Source organism: Scardinius erythrophthalmus (genome assembly GCF_964197995.2).
Source record: "Scardinius erythrophthalmus genome assembly, chromosome: 11".
Lineage (NCBI taxonomy): Eukaryota > Metazoa > Chordata > Actinopteri > Cypriniformes > Leuciscidae > Scardinius > Scardinius erythrophthalmus.
The window spans coordinates 34469473-34494858 of NC_138231.1; the positions used below are offsets into that span (position 1 = coordinate 34469473).

General features: G+C 38.9%; 1 protein-coding gene across 1 annotated transcript in view; it reads left to right on the top strand.

Moving 5' to 3' along the window:
• Positions 1–8590: 8590 nt before the first annotated feature.
• The window catches only part of l3hypdh (trans-L-3-hydroxyproline dehydratase), a 63567-nt gene continuing 46771 nt past the window's right edge, over positions 8591–25386 (top strand). Inside the window, exon 1 of the mRNA XM_081378842.1 lies at positions 8591–8861. The gene's annotated coding sequence lies outside the window, so the exon portion shown is untranslated. The remainder of the gene's footprint in view (positions 8862–25386) is intronic.

Genomic DNA, 25386 nt, shown 5'->3' on the forward strand with positions numbered 1-25386 from the left:
CATCTAAATCGACAACATGTATGTTAGACCCTATACCGACTAAGCTACTGAAAGAGATGCTTCCAGAGGTCATAGATCCTCTTCTTAATACCATTAATTCATCTTTGTCATTAGGATACGTACCAAAAACTTTTAAGCTGGCAATGATTAAACCGCTTGTTTAAAAAAAACGCAACTTGATCGTACAGAATTAGTCAAGTACAGGCCGATCTGGAATCTACCTTTTCTGTCAAAGATACTAGAAAAGGCGGTATCCTCACAACTGTGTTCCTTTTTAGAAAGAAATGATATCTGTGAGGATTTTCAGTCAGGATTTAGACCGTACCATAGTACTGAGACTGCTCTCATTAGAGTTACAAATGATTTGCTCTTATCATCCGATCGTGGTCGTATCTCTCTATTAGTGTTACTCGATCTTAGTGCTGCATTTGATACTATTGACCACAACATTCTTTTACATAGACTCGAAAATTATGTTGGCATTAGTGGAATTGCATTAGCATGGTTTAAATCATACTTATCTGACCGTTATCAGTTTGTAGCAGTAAATGAAGAGATGTCTTATCGATCACAAGTTCAGTATGGCGTACCACAAGGCTCAGTACTAGGACCGTTGCTTTTCACTCTGTACATGCTACCCTTGGGAGATATCATTAGGAAGCATGGAATTAGTTTTCACTGTTATGCCGATTGATACTCAGCTCTATATTTCTTCACGCCCTGACGGAACTTACCGACTCACTAAATTAACGGAATGTATAGGTGATATAAAAAATTGGGTGACTAGTAATTTCTTACTACTTAATTCTGAAAAAACAGAGATTCTAATTATTGGACAAAAAACGTCCTCACGTAACAATCTAGAATACTGTCTAACACTTGATGGCTGCTCTGTCAAGTCTTCGTCGTCGGTTAGGAACCTGGGAGTGCTCTTTGATACCAATCTTTCATTTGAAAGTCACGTGTCTAGTATCTGTAAAAACGCAGTTTTCCATCTTAAAAATATATCTAAATTACGTCATATGCTCTCTTTGACAAATGCAGAACAATTAGTCCATGCGTTCATGACATCAAGGCTAGATTATTGTAATGCTATTATGGGTGGTTGCCCTGCACGCTTAATAAACAAATTACAGCTGGTCCAAAACGCAGCAGCTCGAGTTCTTACCAGAACCAGGAAGTATGACCATGTTAGCCCAGTTCTGTCAACACTTCACTGGCTCCCTATTAAACATTGTATCAATTTTAAAATATTGCTGATTACTTGCAAAGCACTAAATGGTTTAGCTCCGCAGTACTTGATCGAGCTCTTAACGCATTATAGTCCTTCACGTCTATTGCCATCTCAAAATTCCGGCCAGTTGATAATACCTAGAATATCAAAATCAACTGCTGGCGGTAGATCCTTTTCCTATTTAGCACCAAAACTTGGAACAGTCTTCCTAACATTGTCCGGGAAGCAGACACACTCTGTCAGTTCAAAGCTAGACTAAAAACACATCTCTTTGACCTAGCATACACACAACACATTATAGACTGTTATAATTCAATGTTAGGCTGCATAGATTAGGTCAGCCGGAACCGGGAACACTTCCCATAAATCCTGATGTACTCGTTACATCATTAGAAGAATGGCGTCTACGCTAATATTAGTCTCTCTGTTTATCCCGAGGTTTACCGCAGTCTGCCGGATCCAGGCTGTGTCCAGATCTGATGTAGGACCTGCGCTTGGACACGACGACAGTGCAGTCCTGAAATGTCAACTAGGCTCTTCCCTGTGAAGGTCTCCCTCCCCTCCCTTTACCTATCTACAGATAAAGCGTTGTCGGGATAATTCCGGTTCGCGTGGCTACGTGGAAGCGATAAAATTCTGTATTATTAATTTTAAGGCCAGACAAGTAGTATGTTGAGGGTTGATTTGTAGGGAAGGACTACATGCCTGCGCACATATATTCAAACGCAAATACCTATAGACGGAACTCGTAATACGCATGTGCACGCCATCGGCGTTCTCACTGGTTCGCGTTTTTGAAGTTTGCGCAAAAAGAACTTGAGAGTTTTCTGTTAAAACGGTGTCGTGTTAGCGGCCCCTAAGTTAATAACTAATGATCATTGCGACGGAAGTGAATTAATCAAACTAACTTTAGCTGGACAATAACTTTATTCTAGAGCTGCTATAAAGCCAAAACACTTTACTTTAATTTCCTATTCTCAATGTAAAGCTGCTTTGGAACGATCTACATTGTTAAAAGCGCTATATAAATGAAGATGACTTGACTTGACTTGACTAGACGGATGTCAGTCAAATAAGACATGCGTCTGGGAAAAAAATAATCCTGTCCAGAGGTGAGATTGATAACAAGAACTAAGTGGAAATAACATTGCTTGGAAAACATATAAAGCTCTGACACATAAAGTGACAGTAAAATGAGAAGGGCCCTATATAAACTATATACTAAACTATATTCATTTAGTATGAAAACTAGCGTGTTAATTTCTGGATTTAAAAATAGCCTACCATTGTCTCAGTGCTGCGCGAGCTCTCTCTAACAAACGCGCGCACACAGAGAGAGAAGACGGGCTAAGTCTAAATTTTGTTCTTGCTTGTGTTTTTTTTCTGTCAAAATATCAGAAAATAATCATGATTTTATTCATCAAAGCTAAATGCCAAATGAAATGATCTTCTGTATTGCAGCTGAAGAAAAGGGCAATTCTGGAAACCCCAGAGAAAATGGACATGAAGATCAACCACCTGACTTCACTGTTCCAGTCTCTAGTGGGAAACGGGCGCTTTTTTACTGCAGATGCATGCAGAATGATGAAGAGGATGACGTCTTTCCACTCGCATCTATTGAAGACCTAGACCAGCTGGAACAAAGATGATCATATATATATATATATATATACTGTATATACTTTATATATACTTTATATATATATATATATATATATAAATATATAAGTATTAGATTGTCTTTAAATGTTGTCACATGTTTGCAGAGCACCTGACATCAAAGCAAATTTAATAGTGCTGGCTAATGCTAATCGTAAATCCTCTAAGATTATTATTCACGTCGACACAAATGATGTTCGACTCCGCCAGTCGGAGATCACCAAAATTAATGTTAAAGAGATGTGTGAACTCGCAAGTACTATGTTAGGCACTGTAATTTGCTCTGGCCCCCTTCCTGTTCGCAGGAGTGATGAGATGCTTAGTAGATTGTCCTCACTCAATGGCTGGTTGTCTAAGTGGTGTCTGCAAAATAATATAGAATTCATAGACAATTGGAAAAGTTTTTGGGGCAGACCTGACCTGTTGAAAAGAGATGGTATTCATCCCTCCTGGGATGGTGTTGCTCTTCTCTCTAGTAATATGGCACATAGTCTTAGAGCTCAAACATGACAATCTGGGGCTCAGGTCAGGAAGCAGACAGACTGGCTAAACCGACCGTCTGCTAGCTGTCTCACGTCACCAAGGTCAGATAAATCCCATCACATAGAGCCTCTTTCACCTAGATATCATCATATAGAGACTGTGTCTGTTCCCCGAATTGGTTGACTGTTGAACCGCGGCGACACCGGCGAGTACCATCTGTAGTTAGGGGGCCCCCTAGTGGCGGCGCTTATAGGGAGAGCCGGCTCTGCATGAAGGTTCCACAGCTCGGGGCTGGGGTGCCATATCGTGCCGTTCGCCTGAGACAGCAGGTCCTTCCTGAGGGGGATTTGCCATGGGGGAGCCACCACTAACTCTCTCAGGTCCACGAACTAGGGCTGATTCGGCCAGTTCGAGGCCACGAGTATCACTGACGCTCTCTCCTCCCTGATTTTGCACAACACCATAGGCAGAATCTTCACCGGAGGGAACGCGTAAAGCCTGGCTTCCGGCCAACACGATGTCAGAGCATCTCCTGCAGCAGGGAGTGAGATAGTGAGAAGAGAGTCTGACAGTGCGTGTTCTCGCTTGTGGCAAACAGATCCACTTCCGCCCTCCCGAATCGATCCCAAATCATTTGAACTGATCCTGGGTGAAGCCTCCACTCTCCTTGAGGTGTCGGGTCCCTCTGGGTCCCTTTCTTGGGGCTCTCTCCTTTTGCCTCCTCTTTTCTTTGACTCTCTCTCTCTCTCTCTCAGGTAACATTTTTTCATATATGCTGGGTACAATTAATGGTGTAAGTTATCATCTCATACATCTATTTTGTAACTATTTTAAGTGTAACCATAAAACCATATTTTGTCATTAAACCTTTTCAATTACAACTAATGATGTTTTATAAACAAAGTTCGGGAGGAGCACGTTCAAATAATCAATCCAATCTACTCGTCATCAAACAATTATGTCTACCCTAATCAGCATGACAAGAAGTATATATATCCACTCTGTCAACTCACCTAATATTCCTTGACAGTTTTTCCAGCATCCCTCCACAACCCCGACTCCTCACTCTTGGCTCAATCTTTTACAGCCAGGAATACGGGGGGAGTACTCTGGGTTCGGGCCGAATACCGAGCCCGGAGCCCTCTCCTCGGACAGCACGCCAAATACGCATTTATTCTATCTGACTTATTTGTAAGTGTGAACTAGTGAAACGTGCTAACTAGTTTTGATTTGGTATTGACTTTGAAGTGCTACCTATTGCAATACAATATCGTCACTCTCTATAGCAACGCTCTCCCACAAATATTAAGCTATTGTAACTGCGCTTATTTCCGTTGTTGGTATAAGTGTCAGTGGGTGGAATAGACAAGAAATGTGCAGTTTTCTACCATCTTGCTAATAATGTTTCTTTAGTCATTCGGCATTTCTTGCAGCTTGAACCACTGCAGGAATTCCACCCTTACAGCCCTCTTGTGGAAATCAAGGACACACCACATCCACTCTTTAGTACAGGTCACGGGACCTCATTTTAAAGGTTTTACAGTTTTATGCAGAATGTGGGCAATTGACTGGCAGTGCACGGGTGAGCAGAAGCTCCAGGTATCCAATATGTCGGGCCAGACGGGTGCTACCCATGCCCAGTTCCAACTCTCGCCCTCACGCCTGCTCCCAAAGTACACAACCACTGTGTAGAGATACAGAATATACACACATTCACTCATTCACAATACCTTTCAAGGGTTATTAATTGAATTTTGTTTCATTTGATATCAATAACTTATTTATACATAACTTAATTATGACCAAAAGTACAGATTTATTAAGAACTTATGTTGAAACACTGAATAATGGACCAGTTTTTCTTGCCAAAGAACACATAAAGTAGTGCTAGGATGCTGAGAGAGATGGAGATAGCCAGCTTGGGATCCACAGTGAAGCCGAGCACAAGCGCTACAGAGCCGCACAGCAGGACAGATAATAACACAACCAGCCAGGAAAACTGGAACAACGACAACACCTGCTGACCTGCCAATGTCTTCATCTCATCTGAGAAAGAAATATGAAGATTTATCCACTTCATTTTACTGCCAAAATGAATGACTTCTTGATCGGTTCTTTAAATGAACAGTTTAAAAAGATGAGTTTATGATTTGAATCAGTCTGAAACACTGCCGTGTATTTGCAGAGAGAATTTATATGTAAGCAAAATAAACATGATGATTGAAATAAACCCAAATGTATGAGAATTTAATCAAAAACAGAATAAACTCAAATGAATCAGAATGGAATTAAATAGAATCCTGTGAATCAGGATGTAACTGAATCAGGAAATCTGTATTGATACCCATTCCCAATGATGAGTATTAATCTAGTCCCAGACTTACGGGCTCCAAAAATCTGGGTGAGGATGCTCTTCTGGTAACGGCAGTCGATGTTGTAGGGTGTCTCTCCATCCTCGTTGGGCCTGTAGAGGAGATGGACATCTTCAGGGTTACGGAGGAGGAGCTCAGTCAGCCTGCGGCTCCGTCCACATATGGCGAAATGAAGAGGGTTGTTCCCTTTCTGTAGCCAAAGAGAGCAGAGACTTAAAGTGCAATATAGTCTCATCATGTTGATGTAAATTATGTTCATGAAATTGTGACTGATGTTTTACCTCGTCCACTGCAGAGACTTTGGCCCCTTTGTCCAGCAACAGCTCCACTATATCTCTATATCTCTGTTTCTCATCTTGGTGGCTTTAATTAGTGGTGTTTCAGAATCCTAATTACACAAAAATACAGACTCAAGACTAGCTCATAACTGTAAAACAATCTCTTGAACATGAGTCTTGATGTTCTTTACTTTAGTGGTGATCTCTGTGTCTGGATTGCACTGCAGTATGTCTCTAACCATGTTTGCATTGCCTTTCTCTACTGCCCAATAGAGAGCAGTCTTATTCTCCTGTAAAACAACAACAACAACAGTACAGTCATTTCAATTTCCCATAACTTTTATACAGCTCTCCTTTGTTGTCTATAGTAGGGCTGCACGATTAATCATTTAAATCCTGATCACAATTTCTGCTTTTCTCAATTAATTAAGCATAATCATTTGTGATACTGAACCGCTAGTAATGAGCATTTCATTTATCTTGCACTGGAACCAAGCCTACACAAGCTTTTAAACTTGGGGTTGCCAGATGTCAAATGTCTGAATCCCCCAATCAGAGCTTTTCACTTAAATGGATTATTCTACATTTTCCCAACAGTCTTTGATCATCTGAAACATCAACAAACAATTATGTTGCCGTTTACTGATCTCCACAGCAATATTCTGCTCAAATAAAAGTTTAATATAGTCAGTATTTCCTCACAAGGCCTCGACTACGTAGTCTGCAAATGTGTTTGCTGAATAAATGCTCTTATGCATCCTCTAAGCTACAAAATAGTTTTTGTTGTCTTAATAATAAAGACATTAACATAGTTTGTAATTATTGGAATGAATAAAAAAAATTTAAAGAGTGTGTTAATTTTTATGATAAATATATTAAAGCAAACTAGGTAAAATTAGAGATGTATCTGTCGTAATTGGAACTGGCCAGTTTTTGCTCCAAACACATGATCGGGAACCGGACATTTTTATTTTTTTGGACCGATCTCTGTTCCAGTCTGTTCCCTTTAATGTTAATAAAACAACCAAAAACAAAGGGAAAATCACTCACTGCTCTGAGAACTTTAATAGTACTTTTAATAAGTATCAATGTATAATTTATACAGTGAAGTCTATGTAGTGTTTTGTTTGTAAATTTGTTCATTTAATTTCTTTCTAGAATGCTTCTGTTAAATACACCTACTGTGGCTGAAAAAATAAAGCACTGTTTATTTCATTTGTATATTATATGTTGTGTATATGTAATGTGTATTTTTGTTCTTATCTTTTAATAACAAAGAAAATAATGTCAAAGATTTTTATCTTCGCCACTTTGGCCTAAATGTCTAAATAGGGGCTATGTTTAAATAGGGACATAAGTTTGGCTGTAATGCTCAGTCACTTGCAAAGTAGTAAAACCAACATAAAAAAAACTGAGATAAAATCATGAATCGTGATTTTCCTGAAAAAAATTGTGATATGATATTTTTGCCATACTCTCTTGTTTTGTACTTTCATTAAAGTGCAATAATTCTGATGAAATGTAAAAGGAAATTTCTCAATAATCACGATTTATCATTTTTGAGCAAAATAATTGTGATTATCTGTTTAACCATGCAGCCCTAGTACAATCTCAGTGTAGCCCTCTTTATCTGCGATCATGAGAGCTGTGTTTCCATCCTTATCAGTCAAGTTTACATTGGGGTTCCTCTTCAGAAGCTCTTTAACCACCTCTGTGTATCCTCCCTTCAAAGCTACGATCAGTGCCGTCATGGAGTTCTGAGTGGGAAAGATGAACAAAATAAGACAAACAGTCCCTCTTCTAAATCAGCAGTACATCAGTTTTTCTAGTTAAAACAAAAGCTCTAAAATATTTTATACGGTAGAAATTAAGGGTAAAAAAAAATATTTATTTATCCGTATTCAGTAAAATCACAAATTGGAAAAGTCATACGGCCTTTGAAAATTGTTGTGGACAAATCGGGAGCCCTAGAGACAAAAAGGCTGAGTGAATGATGAGCACATACCGCCCCCTGCAGGTCAACATCAGCTCCGTTCTCCAACAGGTGCATCACGCAGTCGTAGTGGCCCTTTCTAGCAGCCCAGATCAGTGGGGTGGTGCCAAACTAAAAGTACAAAAAGTAAAAAAAAATGCTGATTTAAAGTTAAATATGCTAGTCTTTACCTTTAACATTTTTACCAGTAACACAGGTTTAACACAAATTAAAGTCCCCATGAAATCAAAATTGACCCTATTTACTTTGTTAGCGCATATTACTAGTCTTGTGGTGAACAATTAATCCGTGCAAGAAAATATTTAAAAAAAAAAAATTTTTACCATGGTAATCTTTAATCAAAATCTGAAAATGCCCCTCCCCTCTGCATTGGAGGACCTTCTCCGATGACGTAGGTTTGAGGAATTGGTTTGGGCAACGCGTAACCACTCCCCTCAAACCGTTAGTCTGCTATGAGCAGAGATGGAGAGGAGGAGCGCTAGAGTAAAACCCTGCCCTCTGTTCAATATTCCGTTTCACTGGGAAATACGTCATAACACTGGAGAAAAGTCGTTTGCAACTTCCGGTTCACGGGGACTTTAAATCTATCAACAGCAACTGTGGCATGCTGTTGATTGCCAGAGAAAGTAATGTTGACTTCAGCTTGAAAAACAGAACAATGCACTTACAGTGGAAGCTTGTTTTCAACTCAGAATATTCATTTAATCGCAGTTAGGCAGGATTGGTTTAGCTCACCTTATCAGAGCAGTTGACTTTAGCTCCATGCTCCAGCAAGAGTTTCACAATCTCTGAATGGCCTCTACCGGCTGCCCAGATAATGGGGTAGACTCTGTATTGCTAAGGTAACCACATCAAAAGTATGATCAATTTTAATCGATGATTGCATATATTACATTTGGATTCATTATATGATTTGTATGTCTGTTAGGGCTGTCAGTTAAACGCGTTATTAACGGCGTTAACGCAAACCCATTTTAACGCGATCAATTTTTTTATCGCGAGATTAACGGTCTTTTTGGCCTAGCAAACTTTGTAGTTTTTTTCACATGCTTTTGCAACAGGACGCGGCATGCGCGGCGCTGCTCTATGAAACCCATTCATTTCAATGGCTTGTGCCGCGCGAGGACGTTTTGTTGCTTCGTCGACCAAAGCGCAAGCGGATCTAGCTAGACCGGAAACAAAACAGCAGGAACGGCGTACACACTTGTTTGGGCTTGCGAGCCGGCCAAATAGTAGGTTAACGTTACGTTTTGAGTGGATGACGAGCGCGAGACGCCGAAATGGATGCCAATAAGATTCTGAATGGAAAGTTTACTTTTAAAAAGTTGCCAAATGGTTCCATTGACAAAGTGATCTGTGTGTTTTGTCGTTGTGAACTGAGCTATCATCATCGCAGTACGTCCAGTCTGAAACACCTCTTGATGATGGCCACACACACACACACACACACACCAGTGTTGTGTGTAACGCGTTACAAAGTAACGCGTTACAGTAACGTAACTACTTTTTCGGGTAAAAAGTAGTGTAACGCGTTACTACTAAAAATTTGGTAACGAAACGTAGTTCCTTTTTCAATTCGGCGCAACGTTACTTTTCCCATGGATATATTTGACAGTGACACTGCCTCAGCTGCGCGCTTGAGAGAAGAGAACGGTTGAGATCTGAAGAGAACGATTTAGTTTCATATTTATGTTTAAATTAAATTAAATAACAATTTTGTGTGGAGACATGATTTATTAAGTTTGTTTTTGTAGAAAACCTGTATTTAAAGTGAATTTCGTTTTGTATTAATTGTATCTTATTTTTAATCAATGTTTTATCAATCAATTGCCTGAATTTAATAAGAAGTAAATTAAAGAAAACTATTTAGTTTCATATTTATGTTTAAATAAAATAAATAAATAAATAATTTAATCTATGTTGATTATATGAAAAGTGAAAAGCATGAGTAAGATCATAATTTTGTGCAATATATCGGGAGACAAATGGAGTGGGCAGACATGATTTAGACCACTTTATTAAGTTTGTTTTTGTAGAAAGACTTTCTTTAAAACGAATTTCGTTGTGTATTAATTGTATCTTAATTTTAATCAATGTTTTACCAACCAATTAATTGCCTGAATTTAATTTATAAGTAAATATGGCATGCAAAATAATCATGACGGCACCAGCGCGAACTGGAGCTCGTCTCCATACTGTAAATGAACCGAAACTCAGATAAGCTATACTTGTCTCAAAGACCTGAGAAATATATAGAAAGCTTGAATATGTGTACTTTTAAACAAAATATATTTTTTTCTCTCAAAATCTCTTTTTTTTCTCCTACTCCCTTAGAGTGAGTCGTATGTCTGAAAACTAAGCCTTTGTCTTCTATATCATTTTGTCCTATGCTATCAAGACGCGATTCGCACCGGTGTTAGAGAGCAGGAGCGCTTTATTGGCTGTTGCCGAAATTTAAAGTTCGGTGGATAGGGGGAGCGGAGCGGAGAGAAGTGGCGCGGGCGCGCTGCTCATTCGCGGAGTGTCGCACTCATGATGCAGAGCCGGCTGAGAATAAAAGTTGCCGCACACAGCAGCGCCAATGAGAAGGACTTTTTTTCTTTCGAAATTGATACTATTTTTTATAATAATGAGCAAAAAATAATTACCTGTTATGTCCTCCATTGTATAACTTTATGTCTACATATTTAGGAACAGATATTGGGTTCTGCCCAAAGTCAAGCAACATAAAAGTAACGTAATAGTAACGAGTAACGTAAAAAGTTACTTTCCAAATGGGGTAACTAAGTAAAGTAACGGATTACTACACTGACACACACACACACACACACACACACACACACACACACACACACACACACACACACACACACACACACACACACACACACACAGCTGATGCGAATTCTCCAAACCCTCGTCAATATCAGGACCTCGTCAGGATTTCTTTCACCCTTTTATTGATGGACAGTGTTACATTGTGTGAGAGATTATTTGCTCCAAGTGAGAATGTTAGTGTGAAAGTGAGAATGTTAGTGTGAAATTGAACACAGTATTGCCAATGTTGTTTTCAATAATAAAAAAATCTGCGCAAAGCAAGCCAATCCGCTTTTTTTCATGTTGATAAGAGCATTAAAATGAGAAAAAATAATGGGACAAAAATAAATCAAGAGACATTTAGAATAGATAAAAATGTGCGATTAATCGCGAGTTAACTATGACATTAATGCGATTAATCGCGATTAAATATTTTAATCGTTTGACAGCACTAATGTCTGTGCTTCTCATATGTGGAAATGCAATTGATAAGTTTTTCCATCTTTACCACTCCATTGGTGATTTGGTTTGCCCCCGAGTCCAGCAGGATCCTGGCCACCTCAACTCTATTTTTATATGACGCCCAAGTAAGGGCGGTCCAACACCCCTGCACGACACAAAGCCACCTCATTAAGTTGATAACGTAAGAATGTGTTCTTTTTTTAAATGTGATTATGGTACTAAATAAAGCAGATGTATTCCTTTTTAAAGGGGTCATATAATGGTACATGCACTTTTACAAGTTGATTGCACTGAAATGTCTGTTGGCAGTGCCTGTACACAACCATCCTATCATGATAAAAATCCATCCAGTGGTTTTGTTTTAATCTCCTTATATGTTTGACCATCTCTGAAATCAAGCCGTTCGATATTGTGACGTCATAAGATCGTACGCCCCTCCCGCTATTGTGATTGACAGCCGTGTTTCAACACAAGACCCGCCCTGAGCGAGCTGTGACAGCTGTCGTCTGTAGTCCGCCATTGTTGATATGCTGGAGTAGAATGGCGTCTAAGCGATTGTGGTGTTCTGTTCTTAGATGTAATAAGGAACACAGCAATCATTTGGATGTTCCTAAATCCGAGCCGTTGAAGAAGCAGTGGCTGAGTTTTGTTTTTGAAGCGATATGCCCAAAGGATTGACGCGGGGATTCCCTCACGGGGATTCCCCACGATCGTCTGTGCTTTCATGTTTGCGCGAATCATTTCACACCAGACAGCTTCACAAACGAGAAAAAACGGATCGGTACCAACGTGTTCCTGCTGAACCTCCAGAAGATGTGAGTGTAATGTTTTATTAACCTTTATATTAGTATTTATATTAATCTTTGCGAAATTTGCAAACCTTGCTGCAGGCTTCACGATGAATGCGTCTAAGGTTTACACTCAAGGTACATTACGCATGTTTTCAATGTACGACGTTCTCAATATAATTCATAATCCCACGTTTATAACGAATAACACGTGGTTATTGTGTTAGATACGGTCAGAGAATGTCTAATATACGGTGTACCCACAGAACAGAGGGGCGGGGTGAGCAAAGCTCATTATCATTTAAAGACATATGCACTGAAACGGCGTGCTGAAAACAGAGCTGTTTTTGACCAGGTAAAATTTGTGTTTTCTTACAATACTAATGAGAATTTTTAATTAAAGTATATTACAAACTTTTAATTTAGACCCTAAAGAATCATATTAGCTTGTACAAAAATGGCATTATATGACCCCTTTAAATTTTCTCACCAAGTCTCTCTGCTCAATATAGGCACCGTTTTCCAGCAGCTCTTTCACCACCTCCACATGCCCCTCTTTAGCTGCAGAGATCAGCGCGGACCAGCAGTCCTATCAGGGAAAGGCACAAAGATGGGTCGCTATGACCAGCAGTCCACTGGCAATGTCGCCATGGGAACAGTGATGGAGCTACACTACAAAAAACAGCCCTATGGCACAGTTATAATGGGCACTTCACCTTAACAGATTATAAATATATAACAAAGATAAGTCTGAAAATAAAATAAGGATATAAACAGGCTTCAGGATATTTCAGGATATTGAATAAATAATAAAGGGAAATGCTATGAAGATGACTGCTGGTGTCGATAAAGTAAAAAGGGACACATTTTACCAAAGAAAATCAGAAGAAAATCAGAAATTTATGTAAATTTTACAATTCACAAGACTAGATCACTATAATAAATATATATATATATATATATATATATATATATATATATATATATATATATATATTCACACACAGAAACGCGATTCACTTGAGAATGAAAAAAACTTACTACAGTATTCCATCCATTGCTCCTCGAAATACCAGCACTTCTGAGGTACATTTTCCATTATTATTATTAGGATAGTATTATTCCTCACAGCGCTGCGAGACAGTTTAAACAAGTACAATGATCTGAATAAACTTGGTGTGTTTTCGCGAGCTGATATGGGAGCGTTCACAGTTTGCGTGGATCGCCTCATTCATTTGCATTTGAATAGCGCGCGCTCTCCGTGGGCGGGGTCAGATTAAAACATAATGAGCTGAGATCAGAACGACATCGCTCTCTTTTCACACAGATTACATAAACAGAGAATATTTGTTTGTTTTTTTAATCAAAAGCTTCATGCCTGTGTGTCTGTATGCCTGTTTGACTGAGTATTCGCTGAGTTATGGTTCATTTTCGGACGCGTTTCAGAATGGACTACACTGACAGAGAGTAGGCAGAACTCGCATCATGTTTATTTTTCTTTATTTGGCAAAAAGCACAACACTTTGCTTTTAATGTGAGTATACACAAAAATAATACACACTTAACAGGATCGATTGATGTATGAAACTTGTTGGTAAAATCAAAGTCAACAGAGTATTTGGAGTCTCGTTTCAATTGATAAGGAAAAAAGTGAGCAGATCACGCCGGCGTGATTGCCGACCTCAGAGAATTAAAGCGCTGCTCCTCTCTTCAGCGCGAGACGCAGAGAGAGAGAGAAGTGCGCGCGTGTGCTGGGAGAGCAGTAGGCTACCGGCGGTACTGGTAGATTCTCTGAAACTAAATAAGGTTTGGGCGCTTTTTTGAAGGGAAAAAATCGCTAAAGGGGTCTGCAATGTCGCTAAATTGGTATCTCCATTTCTCCAACTAGGGGTTGGGCCATGGGTCAAACAGAAAATACGCGCTGTGTTAATTGCGCGTAAAAAAAATTAGTGCCGTTATTATGATTTTGCGTTAACGCGTTATTATATATTTATATATATGTAAAGCAGTTATGTGGCCATTTTCTCACCTCATCTTCCAAGTTGACGTCTGCTCCCCTTCGGATGAGCTCTTGAACAATCTCAAGACTGCCCTGCTCCGAGGCCAACATCAGAGGAGTCTGTCCATTCTGTCAACGACACAACAAGAAAGACATATATTTGATATCTTAACAAGTAGGGCTGGGCGATAAAACGATAACGATAATTATCGAGATATAATTTTTCTCGATAAAACGATATCAAGAGTTCGATAAGGCCGTGTGTCCACCAAAGCGTTATTAGCCAGCTGAAAACGCTAGGCGCTCTGCTAAAAACGCTCAGCTGTGGGCGCTTGAGAGCGTTTTGGCAGCGCAGCGTTTTTTCAGTTGAGACGGTTGAGACCGAGACACTTTGCTTGTTATGATACGGAATATCCGCGAAAGTCTTACTAGTATCTCATTTCACACATATTTTGTTTCTGTGTTGATTCTATATTAAAATGACAATGTAATGTATTTTATCTGGCTCTTGATTTTGTTCCGTTATTATGCTCCTTGTCATCTGTTGACGTTGTACAAGCAGAATCATGTGGCGGACGCGGTTGGTCGGTGTGGTATTAGTCCCGCCCCTCCTCCACTGTGATTGGACGGTTGGGTAAAAAGTGACAGTGATGAGCGCTGCGTTTTACCAAAAGTTGAACATTCTTCAACTCTCGGCGACCAGTAAAAAACGCCGAACGCTCAGCGCTTCAGCGTGAAAAAGACGCTCAGCGCCTCGTTACGCTCATGGCGTTTTAAAAACGCGGCGCTCCCATTGAAAACAATTGAAAAAACACGCCAGCCGCGAGTAAAAACGCTTTGGTGGACACACGGCCTAAATGTTCGATAATGTTTATGCGCCAAAAGCGGAACGAAACTCATTTGAACCGCGCGCCACACGGACCATTTATCCGCTCGGCTCAAAGTCCAAACGGCAGCGCAGCGCGAGCTCACTAGAGGAGATGCGTTTACTCTGATCGGTCTCGGTCACGAGATCCAGTGAGAAGCGCTTGAATTCAGCGAAGAACACAAATGTCTCAGTGATTTAAACCAGTTTAAAAGCAGATGAAACAGCGCTGACAAACAGGAGAAACACTGTGCGCAACGATACTGTCAGAAGGCTTTTCCGTCTACAAATTCCCATCATTTACCATGGATTAACTGTAACATTAGCCTAGTAATATTAACTGCACCATGAAATGTGGGATATACATATTGAATTGTATTATATTATTAATGTAGACGATGTATTAAAGGACTGATGGAATATAATTACAGTATTTAATAATGTATTTAGGCTACTGTTTTTCATACAAATACCATAGAAACCATAAAGTTACATTTTTCCATGAGTGAGGTTATCATGATCTAAATGCATGATACTGGATGACCAATGGTTAAGTTTAACCAGGGTGCGATTTGTGAAAAAAACAGAGGGGGGGATGTTTTGAAACATTTTTATTCATAAAAATAAACCATGAGAACATGAACTTCATTCACTCCATTTGCTGCTCTGGACCCTTATTTGTTCCCAGCTAGCTAGCTAGAGTTTTCGCGCTGAAAAATTAGGCTTCATAAATATTTAGGCTACTTGGTGACATTCTGAAAAGCCGTACATGGATCAAAGCTAATGGACAGGATCAGATAAATATACTATAATATAGATAATAAACTTTAGAAATATTTATTTTGTTTAAAAAATATTCTATATTCTAAAACCTTGTTGAATTAGAGTTGTAGCCTACTAGGCCTACTCCTAGGCCATCCAAAGTTCATCCAAAGTTCATTCATGTTTATTTTCTGTGTTCATCATTGTCCAAGGTTTTTTTTTTTTTTTTTTTTACATTTCTTCATTCGGATCCATTTGCGATCCATTTCATTCTGAATAAACAAACAAGACAGTTACCATGATTTGTCCTTGTTGCATTATTAATTAAGATAATAATTAATAAATGCACGCACAATTATCCGTGAACTTGATAAATGTTGCAGATATGTTTTACTATGCACAAACAAATGCCTTTCAACTTGTGAACTTTATGAAAAGTGAACAGCACGAAGATAGGATGTGCAGTATATCGGGAGACTTGGAGTGGGTCAGACATGATTTTGACCACTTCATTAAGTTTTGTTTTGTAGAAAGCCTTTCTTTAAAGTGAATTTCGTTTTGTATAAATTGTATCTTAATTTTAATACATTTTTCATCAACGAATTGCATGTATTTAAGAAGCAAATATAGCAGACATAGGCTATAGGCTAATCATGGAGGCGCCCGCGCGCCCCGGTCACTTGCACTGCGCATCTCATCATAAATTAACCGAAACTCAGTGTATGCCTCACACAGAGAATATTAAGAAATATATCTAAAGAAAGCTTGAAATGTCTTTAAACGAAACAATTTAAAACGAAAAGAAATAGGCAACACTCTGATGTAATTCATGCATTTCTCCATATATGTGCATTCACTACGGAGATGGCGCAGTGGCGCCTCCAGAAATTTTTCATAGGGGTGGCCAGATGGGGCCACTTAAAATCTTGGGGTGGCACACCAAAACTATAAACCATAATTTCAGAATTTTTTTCTACTGTTGTAGTAAACCGGCCTGTAGAAAACTATCAGAAAGACTTAAGGAAACTCCTACTGATATACTATATGATGGTTTATTGTGTTATATTTAATGTTACTAATGATATAATATGCTTAGACTAATAACAGTACAGTTAACATTTTGAGTTACACAACAATTCTGTTTTATTTTGCAATTATATTTGGCATAAGGTGTACATTTATTGCAAACAAAACAGTTACTGGGGAAAAGCAGATACAAATATATTATATTTATATATTAATGTCAAGAATTCAGAAGTGTATACTGTTAAAAATTACCAGCAATTCACAATAATTAACAGTATTGTTTTACAGTAACTTGTTGTAATTAAGTTTCCCTGTAATATCCCAATGAATACCTGTAAAAACTACAGTATCCTTGGATTTTACAGCATTTAACTCTTATTTTACAGTAAAATATTGCAATCTAAAACCTGCTGTTATATCACAACAAGGTCTGTAATATCACAGCAACACAGTGAAAAAAAAAGAAGGATTTCACAGCATTAAACAGTATTATTACAGTGAAATATTGTATTGAAATTATGCCCTGGAAAGTCACATGACATAACCGAACTGTTTTGAATTTGAACTGAAAAGGCGCGGTCGTGTCCCTCTTCTGAATTTCCGGGCTGAATGGAGAAGGTGAGTAGCATACATGTTTGCAGCACTTACACCCATGTTATTTTAATATGATGATAATATTTACTTTCAAATAAACGTTTATCGCATGACACAGTTCACATTTTGTTAGCAAGTGCCCGGAATTGTTGAAAGTTCTCTCACAGCATTTGCTAATAGTAGTAATGTTAGTAGCTAATGAAGAGAGTTTCGCTATAATTTTTCATGTCACTATCACCGTTTAGACAAATCTGGTGTTTGTAAAGTTTATAAAAACCAATGATGGGACAAACATTACTATTTATGTGTGCACATTTCTGTAATTAGTCAAGGTTATCATAGATTAGCAGGGCTAACCGTTAGCTGTTTAACTTTAATAACTTAGTGATTCAAACGGTCCATGAAAAAATATTTTTTTCAGCAGATATCCTAGTTACAACATGATTGAGCTAACTGTTAAGGGGGTCGCACACCGGATGCGCAGCTCGGCGCCGCGCCGCGCCACGTCTTTTAAATTCGAACACATTATTCTCTATGAGAATGTAAGAGGAAGATATACATCTCTATAAATGTAAATTTTATATAAAACCATGTAAATGGCGCTCTGTGGCGCGGCAGGATTTTGAACACGGTCCTGAGCCGTTGCTGGGCGTCGCGGACAGACGCCGAAAGGCGCCGCCGGTGTGTGTACTCTCATAGAGAATAATGTGTTCGAATTTAAAAGACGTGGCGCTGCGCGGCGCGGGGCCGAGCTGCGCATCCGGTGTGCGACCCCCTTTAGTCTCATGTCGTGTTCGACAACGGGAGGGTTTTAACATTAGGGTTTCCCACTTGTCCTGATATGAATGTATAATAATTGTAAAAGTTGTAAATGCACGTTACATTGAGTGAGCAATCTCAAAGTGCTACAGAAAAAAAACACTATATAATATATACCACTATCATTTTTGACATACGGCTAAAATTAAATTACAATGATCAATGATCATAATCTGCATTCAAACTGAAATTCTTATTTTTGGTTGCATTTGTGTAATTTCTCCTTTTTCTTTTCTTTCCAGGTCATCAGAGAGAGTTTGATGCTTGAAGTTGATGTAAGATTTTTTATTCAAATATTTAAAATGCAAAATGAGTGATTACATTATCAACATTTACCTTGCATGATTTACTACCTCTGACCAATGAACAATATTTATCCTTTATCCTAAATCCATGCTATTGTGTGTTAACTATGTTACAGCCATGTGCCACTGGTCAATACTGCAGAACTCCCCAGCAGCCCCTGCTTGATCATTCAAGGTAATGTTACTTTGATCTAGTATCGACATTTCTAACTCATTATTTTGTTTTCATTCTAGAAATCTACAAGACCACAATAAGTAATAATAATTATAATTATAATAATAATAATAATTACATTTGTATAGCCATTTGTATCTTAAGCAGATCGCAAAGTGCTCATAACACATAATGCTGTATCTGTTCATTTCAGGTGACATGATGAAGCCCTCTGGATGGCTTATATCCATCGAGGGACATGTCGTGATGGGCCCACACCCTTTCTTTTTACACGGAGTAGCTGCTTTCTTCAGCAGCTATTACGTCTTCAACCTTGAGTATCCTGCCGCTGGATCGTCAACGCTGGAGTTCATTCAAAGGTATTTTATAAAGATCACATTTAATCTTGTAATTCACATTATAGTACAGGCTTCCAACTCAATGATTGTCTTGAGGTCTAAAATGCTGACAAACGAGGTACCTGAGGCCCCGTCCACACTACCGCGTTTTTGTTTAAAAACGGAGACCTTTTGCTACGTTTACACCTCCCGTCTACACTAAAACGGCAAAAACGGAGACCCAAAACGGAGAAGTTTAGAAACGCTGCCGACCCGTTTTTCGTTTTGAAACTCCGGAGGGCGTTTTAGTGTGGACGGGTCAAAACGGAGGACTTTAGAAACGATGACGCAGAGGCTCGCGCTCGGCTCTATGATTGGGTGTCATCAGTCATGGAGTATACACAGGTAATATTCAGTACCAGTAAACTCCACCCGCTGGAACAGTTTCTTACAGTAAGAAGAAGAAGAAACTGCCTCTTGGAAGCGTCTCAGGTGCGGCTCGCGCAGTAAACGCATACCACTACATGCTATATAGAACCGACGCCTATTTTTCATGCGACACGCAAGCGTGTTGGAAGCGTTTCCAAGAAAAATAGAATAGGAAAACATGTTTATATGTCATTTTGACACAAATACATATTAATAAATGACATTTTGATGTTTGAAAGCATTTTTTTACAGTCTATGTTTGAAAGTCTCTAGGTTTACACCGGCACGCGCATGCCCAGTGTTGGTGAATGGTCACGTGATACGCGTTTTCAGTCGTTTTAATGTGGACGGAGATCAATTCTAATATGCAGCTAAAACGCTGGTGTGGACGGCGATCGTATTCGTTTTAATTCTCCGTTTCTAAACTAAAACGCAGTAGTGTGGACGGGGCCTGAGGCTAGCCTGGTGAGACCACCCTGATCTCGCGAACTCATTCAATTTTGCTCTGCAGATCAGTCTGGGTTTCTACACATGTTATGCTGACAAATACCTGCTGGTCCAATCACAGCTATTTATTTTGTTTTGGGGCAGGCTATGTGATGATGATTTTGAAACGTCTATTGCGAAATGCGAATGTATTGAATGAAGTAGATGAAATTTTCTTTCAAAGCAGAACAAAATGCTCTCAGGCCCTTTATTGAAAAGGATATGTTTGTCATACTTTCAACAGGGTTTGGTTTTAATTTACCAACTGGCCAATTGTGTGAAGATGCATTTCAGTGGCGGCACACGTTGATATGGCCTCTCATAGTAGAAAATCAACCCTATTTGCCTCAGGCAAACCTAACCTGAGGCACCTTGGCTAAAAATGGCTAAAAAAAAATTATGGTGAGAGTAAGATCTAACAAGTTTGGATTATAAATCTATTAGGGTTTGATGTGGGGAAAAAGCACAGCAAAAAGCACACCTTGATAAATGCTGTCTGCAATACAGTAAGTCTATTTGAAACTGAAACTATCTTTGCTTATTAACAGGTGCTTCCTGGGCATCAATCCTGAAAGAGGCTCAAAGACCAAGAAGCGGACAACAATGAACCCTCATGTGAGCACCCTTTTGAGGAAACTTATTGACTTTGAGTGGGCATCATAGTTTTTTTTTTGCAGCGGTAGTTGTCAGGCTCAGTTTTGAGTAGCCTTGTTCTTTTTGTAATTTTTCAAGACAACTTTGCACTACAAGATTTTTACACAATGCTGTTGCGTGTGGACTCATTATAATGTTTGAGACTGAGAGGAGCGCCTGACCCCTTTACGACATTCCTTCATCGCTCTCTTATCTTGCCATGAAGGCCTCATTCCCATCCTGTCCATTACTGTTATTGTGACACAGCTAGTTGAATTGCAAGTTTGCACAATTTCTCTGCATTTTCTGACTTTTATGACTAGAAAGTTGAATTTCTTGAACTCTTGAAGTTCTTGGCATCTGCTGTACATTGAAAAATATGTATTTGTTAATAAATATGCCATTGGGCTAACATTGACTTTACCTCAGAGTTGTTTGTTGGGGGGAGGGGGTTAATTGTACAATGATTGTAAATTCACAGTATATTATTGTCAACTTGTACATTACTTTCAAAGTACACACTGTAAAAGTACAGGGCCTTGTAACAATGTACAGCAAAAGATTGTAATTCCCCAGTAATGTACTGTAATATCACAGTAATTGCTTTGTCATTGAAGCTGTGAAGTTACAGTATACAGTTGTGCTTTTACAACAATGCATTGTAATATCACAGATATAAAATTACAGTAAATTGCTGTGAGTATATTTCACAGTATATTGCTGTAATCCTTACTGTGAAAGTCATGCAAAATTTATCCAATTATTTATTGTAAATTCACAACGAAAAATTTTGCAGTGTAGCCTACACTACAAAGAAATAATATACAATTAAATGATGCTTATTTTAAATGTATTGAGCAGGCTAGGTATATAAAATATAGGCTTTTAATAATCTTTCAGTGCACAAAACCATGTTAATATGAAATGCTTCAAAACAGAGCGCACAAAGCGTGTATGCGCATCGCGGGTGCAGAATGATGTGCTCAAAGCAACATGGAGTCACAGTGTGCAGCGCTGCGCTGAACAAGTGAGCATTTAAAAGTTCACGGCACAAAGCAAAGAAATGTCGAGCACACAAATCCTAGTGTCTATCTATCCAACAGTTTATTGATCATTTGTTTCACAGTTTTAAATTCCAGTTATTGTGCGTTTGATGCCGATTCATAGTCCTTGTGATGTGTGTGATCTAACAAGCACACGGTAGTAAGTCGTTTAAAAACAGCAACAAACCCCAACAAAATAAAGTCATTTTATGCAAATCCACAACCTTTTATCTACAGATAATGCATTATAATGTGAATATATCATAATGGAGAGAGTTTTACCGTGCATCCAACCGGCAGAGGCGCGCGCGCTGTTTGAATACTGAATGGAGAATGATTGACCGCCACAGAGGAGGGAAAACGAGTTTCCATAAACTTAAATGATGTAAATAGACTTCAGTCCCTCACATTAAGCTATGGAATGACTTCAGATGACTTTGTCACCCAAACTGACGCGGTAGTCTTCTTCGTCTTCTTAACTTCTTTTGAAATTGTTGACTGACGGGCACGCGCTGAGCTGTTGCTGTCTGAGCGCGCAACAGCGGCATTGACGGAGGGGCGGGGGCTATTTTTTTACAGTCTATGGGCGGGGGTCCCGGGGGAGTACTGGCTACTGTGTGTGATCGAAGGTCTAGAGCGGCCTGCCTGGCTGTGCATTAGGGATGAAATGCATAACTGATGCTACTAAAATTTATACTGACCAGCGGGGTGGCCAGTGGGGTGGCCAGGAGTCGGCCAAGGGTGGCCACGGGCTTTTCTTAAGCCCTGTGTTCAGTACATTTTTCTTTAAATGATTGCAACCAATTAGAATGTTTGAAAAAGTATCAAAGAACAGTCCAATAAGGTTTGGAAGTCACTATCAAGCACCATTTGAAGGCGGGACGTCCTTTTCTGACACATGGTCACAGGAGCACATGGTGTGAGATGAAAGCAAGATTATTTGCTTTAGTAATCATATTTAAAATGACATGAACTGTACATAAAAAATATGTGTGTGTGTATGAAGGTGTAGAGAAGCCTTTTGGCAGGTTTTGTGATTTTTTTTTTATTTTGCATGTTCACAAATTCAGTTTTTCTTTTTGTTGCCTCAGGGCAACGTTATGCCATAAGGGGTACTTTTCAAGGATGTCTTGGACAATACCTCACAATGGCAAATAATGTGTTACAAGTAGGGAAGATGTAGGGTTCCTGGGTGCACAGGAACGACCAAAGTCACCAAAGTGACACTAATGTGCAGCATCCACAGTCATTTTAGAACAGAAAGGGGCCATCTACAAACTGTTCCCACAAAGTTGGGAGCATGAAATTGTCCAAATTGTCTTGGTATGCTAAAGCATTAGGAGTTCCTTTCACTGGACCTAAGGGGCAAAGCCCAACCCCTGAAAAACAACCCCACACCATAATCCCCCCTCCACCAAACAACCCCACACCATAATCCCCTCTCCACCAAACAACCCCACACCATAATCCCCCCTCTACAAAACTTTACACTTGGCACAATGCAGTCAGGCAAGTACCGTTTTCCTGCCAAACCCAGACTCGTCCATTGGATTGCCAGTCAGAGAAGCATGATTGGTCACTCCAGAGTCCAGTGGCGGCGTGCTTTACACCACTGCATCCCACACTTTACATTGCACTTGGTGATGCAGGGCTTGGAAGCAGCTGCTCAGCCATGGAAACCCATTCCATGAAGCTCTCTACAAAGTTTGGAGGTCTGTAGCTATTGACTCTGCAGAAAGTTGGCGACTTCTGTGCGCCTCAGCATGTACTGACCCCACTCTGTGGCCTAGTTGCTGTTGTTCCCAATTGCTTCCACTTTGTTATAATACCACTAACAGTTGACCGTGGAATATTTTGTAATGAGGAAATATCACGAATGGACTTATTGCACAGGTGGCAACCTATCACCGCGCTTGAATTGACTGAGCTCCTGAGAGTGTTTGTTGAAGCATCTGTATGCCTAGGTTCTTGATTTTAAACAACTGTGGCCATGGAAGTGATTGGAACACCTGAATTCAATGATTTGGAGGGGTCCCAATACTTTTGTCATTATACAGTAGTGTATATGGGGTTGATTAGGATACATGAAGTACATGATATGACATGACGCACTACATGATACAAACCTATGTCTGTATCAAATCAAGTATATTGATGTGTTTCAAGTGTTTTTCCCTTTTTACTTAAAAAAATAATAAAAAAATGTCAAGAAATCATTTATTTTTGTATTGCTCTCTGAGAATTGTATAATGATCATTTTCTCTATGATTCTTTACCATTGTTGCATAACGTTGCCCTCAGGCAACAAAAAAATATTTTGGGTTGGGGGGGTTGGGGGAGGGACATTTTTCAATAAATCAATAAAATGTTCCCAAATGAGCCAGGAAATGATGTGAAATAATTTTTATCATGTGTCATCAAAATTCATGCAGTAGAGGGTTAATAAAATTCAAACAGTCAGAATATGACATTTTGCCAAATAAAAATTAGCACATGCAGAAACTAAGAAATTAATTTTCCAATAAAGATATTTATTTTGTTAAGGAAAAATGACAAATGTTGAATGTTCTACCTCAGATTTGTGAAATGTTCTCCTGTTTGGCAAGTGTTTGTCATGATATGTTCTGACAATAAAGAGTACAATTAACGCTCTGGTTTCTACAACTTTCACTTAGGAGCAAAAATCTGCCTTTAAACTTGAAAGAAATAAAGACTTGACTTTTACCGTGGTAATTATCGATATCGACTGATATAAAAAAAATTATCGTGATTTTTTTTTTTTTTTTGGCCATATTGCCCAGCCCTATTAACAATTTAACTGAACATCTTAAATCATGTTTGACTTTTTTCGATGCAACTTACATCGCTTCGACCATCCACCTCTTTGAACTTATCTAGATGGGCTTTTACAGCAGCCAGATTTTCTTCTTCCACGTAGCTGAAGAGGTTCTGGATGGTCAGAGTGGTCATCTTGGTGGAGGTTGGGGTGTCCATGATTGACAGTACCTAGGACACCCTGAGTAGAAACTCATTTAGTCACTTTCAGTACATAAATTGTGAACAGAGACCTAAACTGCATATCACAATAGGTTGTTGGAGGATGAAAAAAATATATAAGTAACTCTTTGAGATTAAGTGCTAGAGATGTTAAATTGAGTTTGAATTCATGTGACAGGTGATACCAGAGCATTTGTTCTCAGTGCAGGCCAAGAACAGACGCAGTCACGCAGGCAATGGACTTTAAATGTCATGAGAAAGGAGGCTGGCACAGATAAGCATAACACAGCATAAAATTCATTTTGTCCAAACATCTCCACAGACACTAATAGATTTTCCCATTTCCCAGAGTTATGTTGAAAATCTAGGTACGCCTTTTGAGTTGCGGGTCAAATTTACCCTAATTGGTTTCCATGCAATTCACCCAAAATCAATGCTACCAAAAAAAAAAAAAATTAAGATAAGAATTCCTACTATGGAAGTCAATGAGACCAGAAAATGTCTGGTTAATTACATTCTTCTAAATATCTTCCTTTCTGTTCAGAAGAAGAAAGAAATTCATACAGGTTTGAAACAACATGAGGGTTGAGTATATGATGACAGTATCCCTTTAAGAAAAAAATTATCATTTTTTTTTTTACAAAATTGTAGTTTGTCGGTCAAATATAATATATAATGAACTTTAGGTTGCTATAATGTTAAATCAGATAGAATACATGTGTACAATAACAATTTTCGGGAAAAATAACATTACGATGTCCAGAAATCAATTTCAGTAGTACATTGAGTCATTTTGGGTACATTTGAGAATTTCTACATGACTAAATCCATTGATACTTAATTCAAAAAA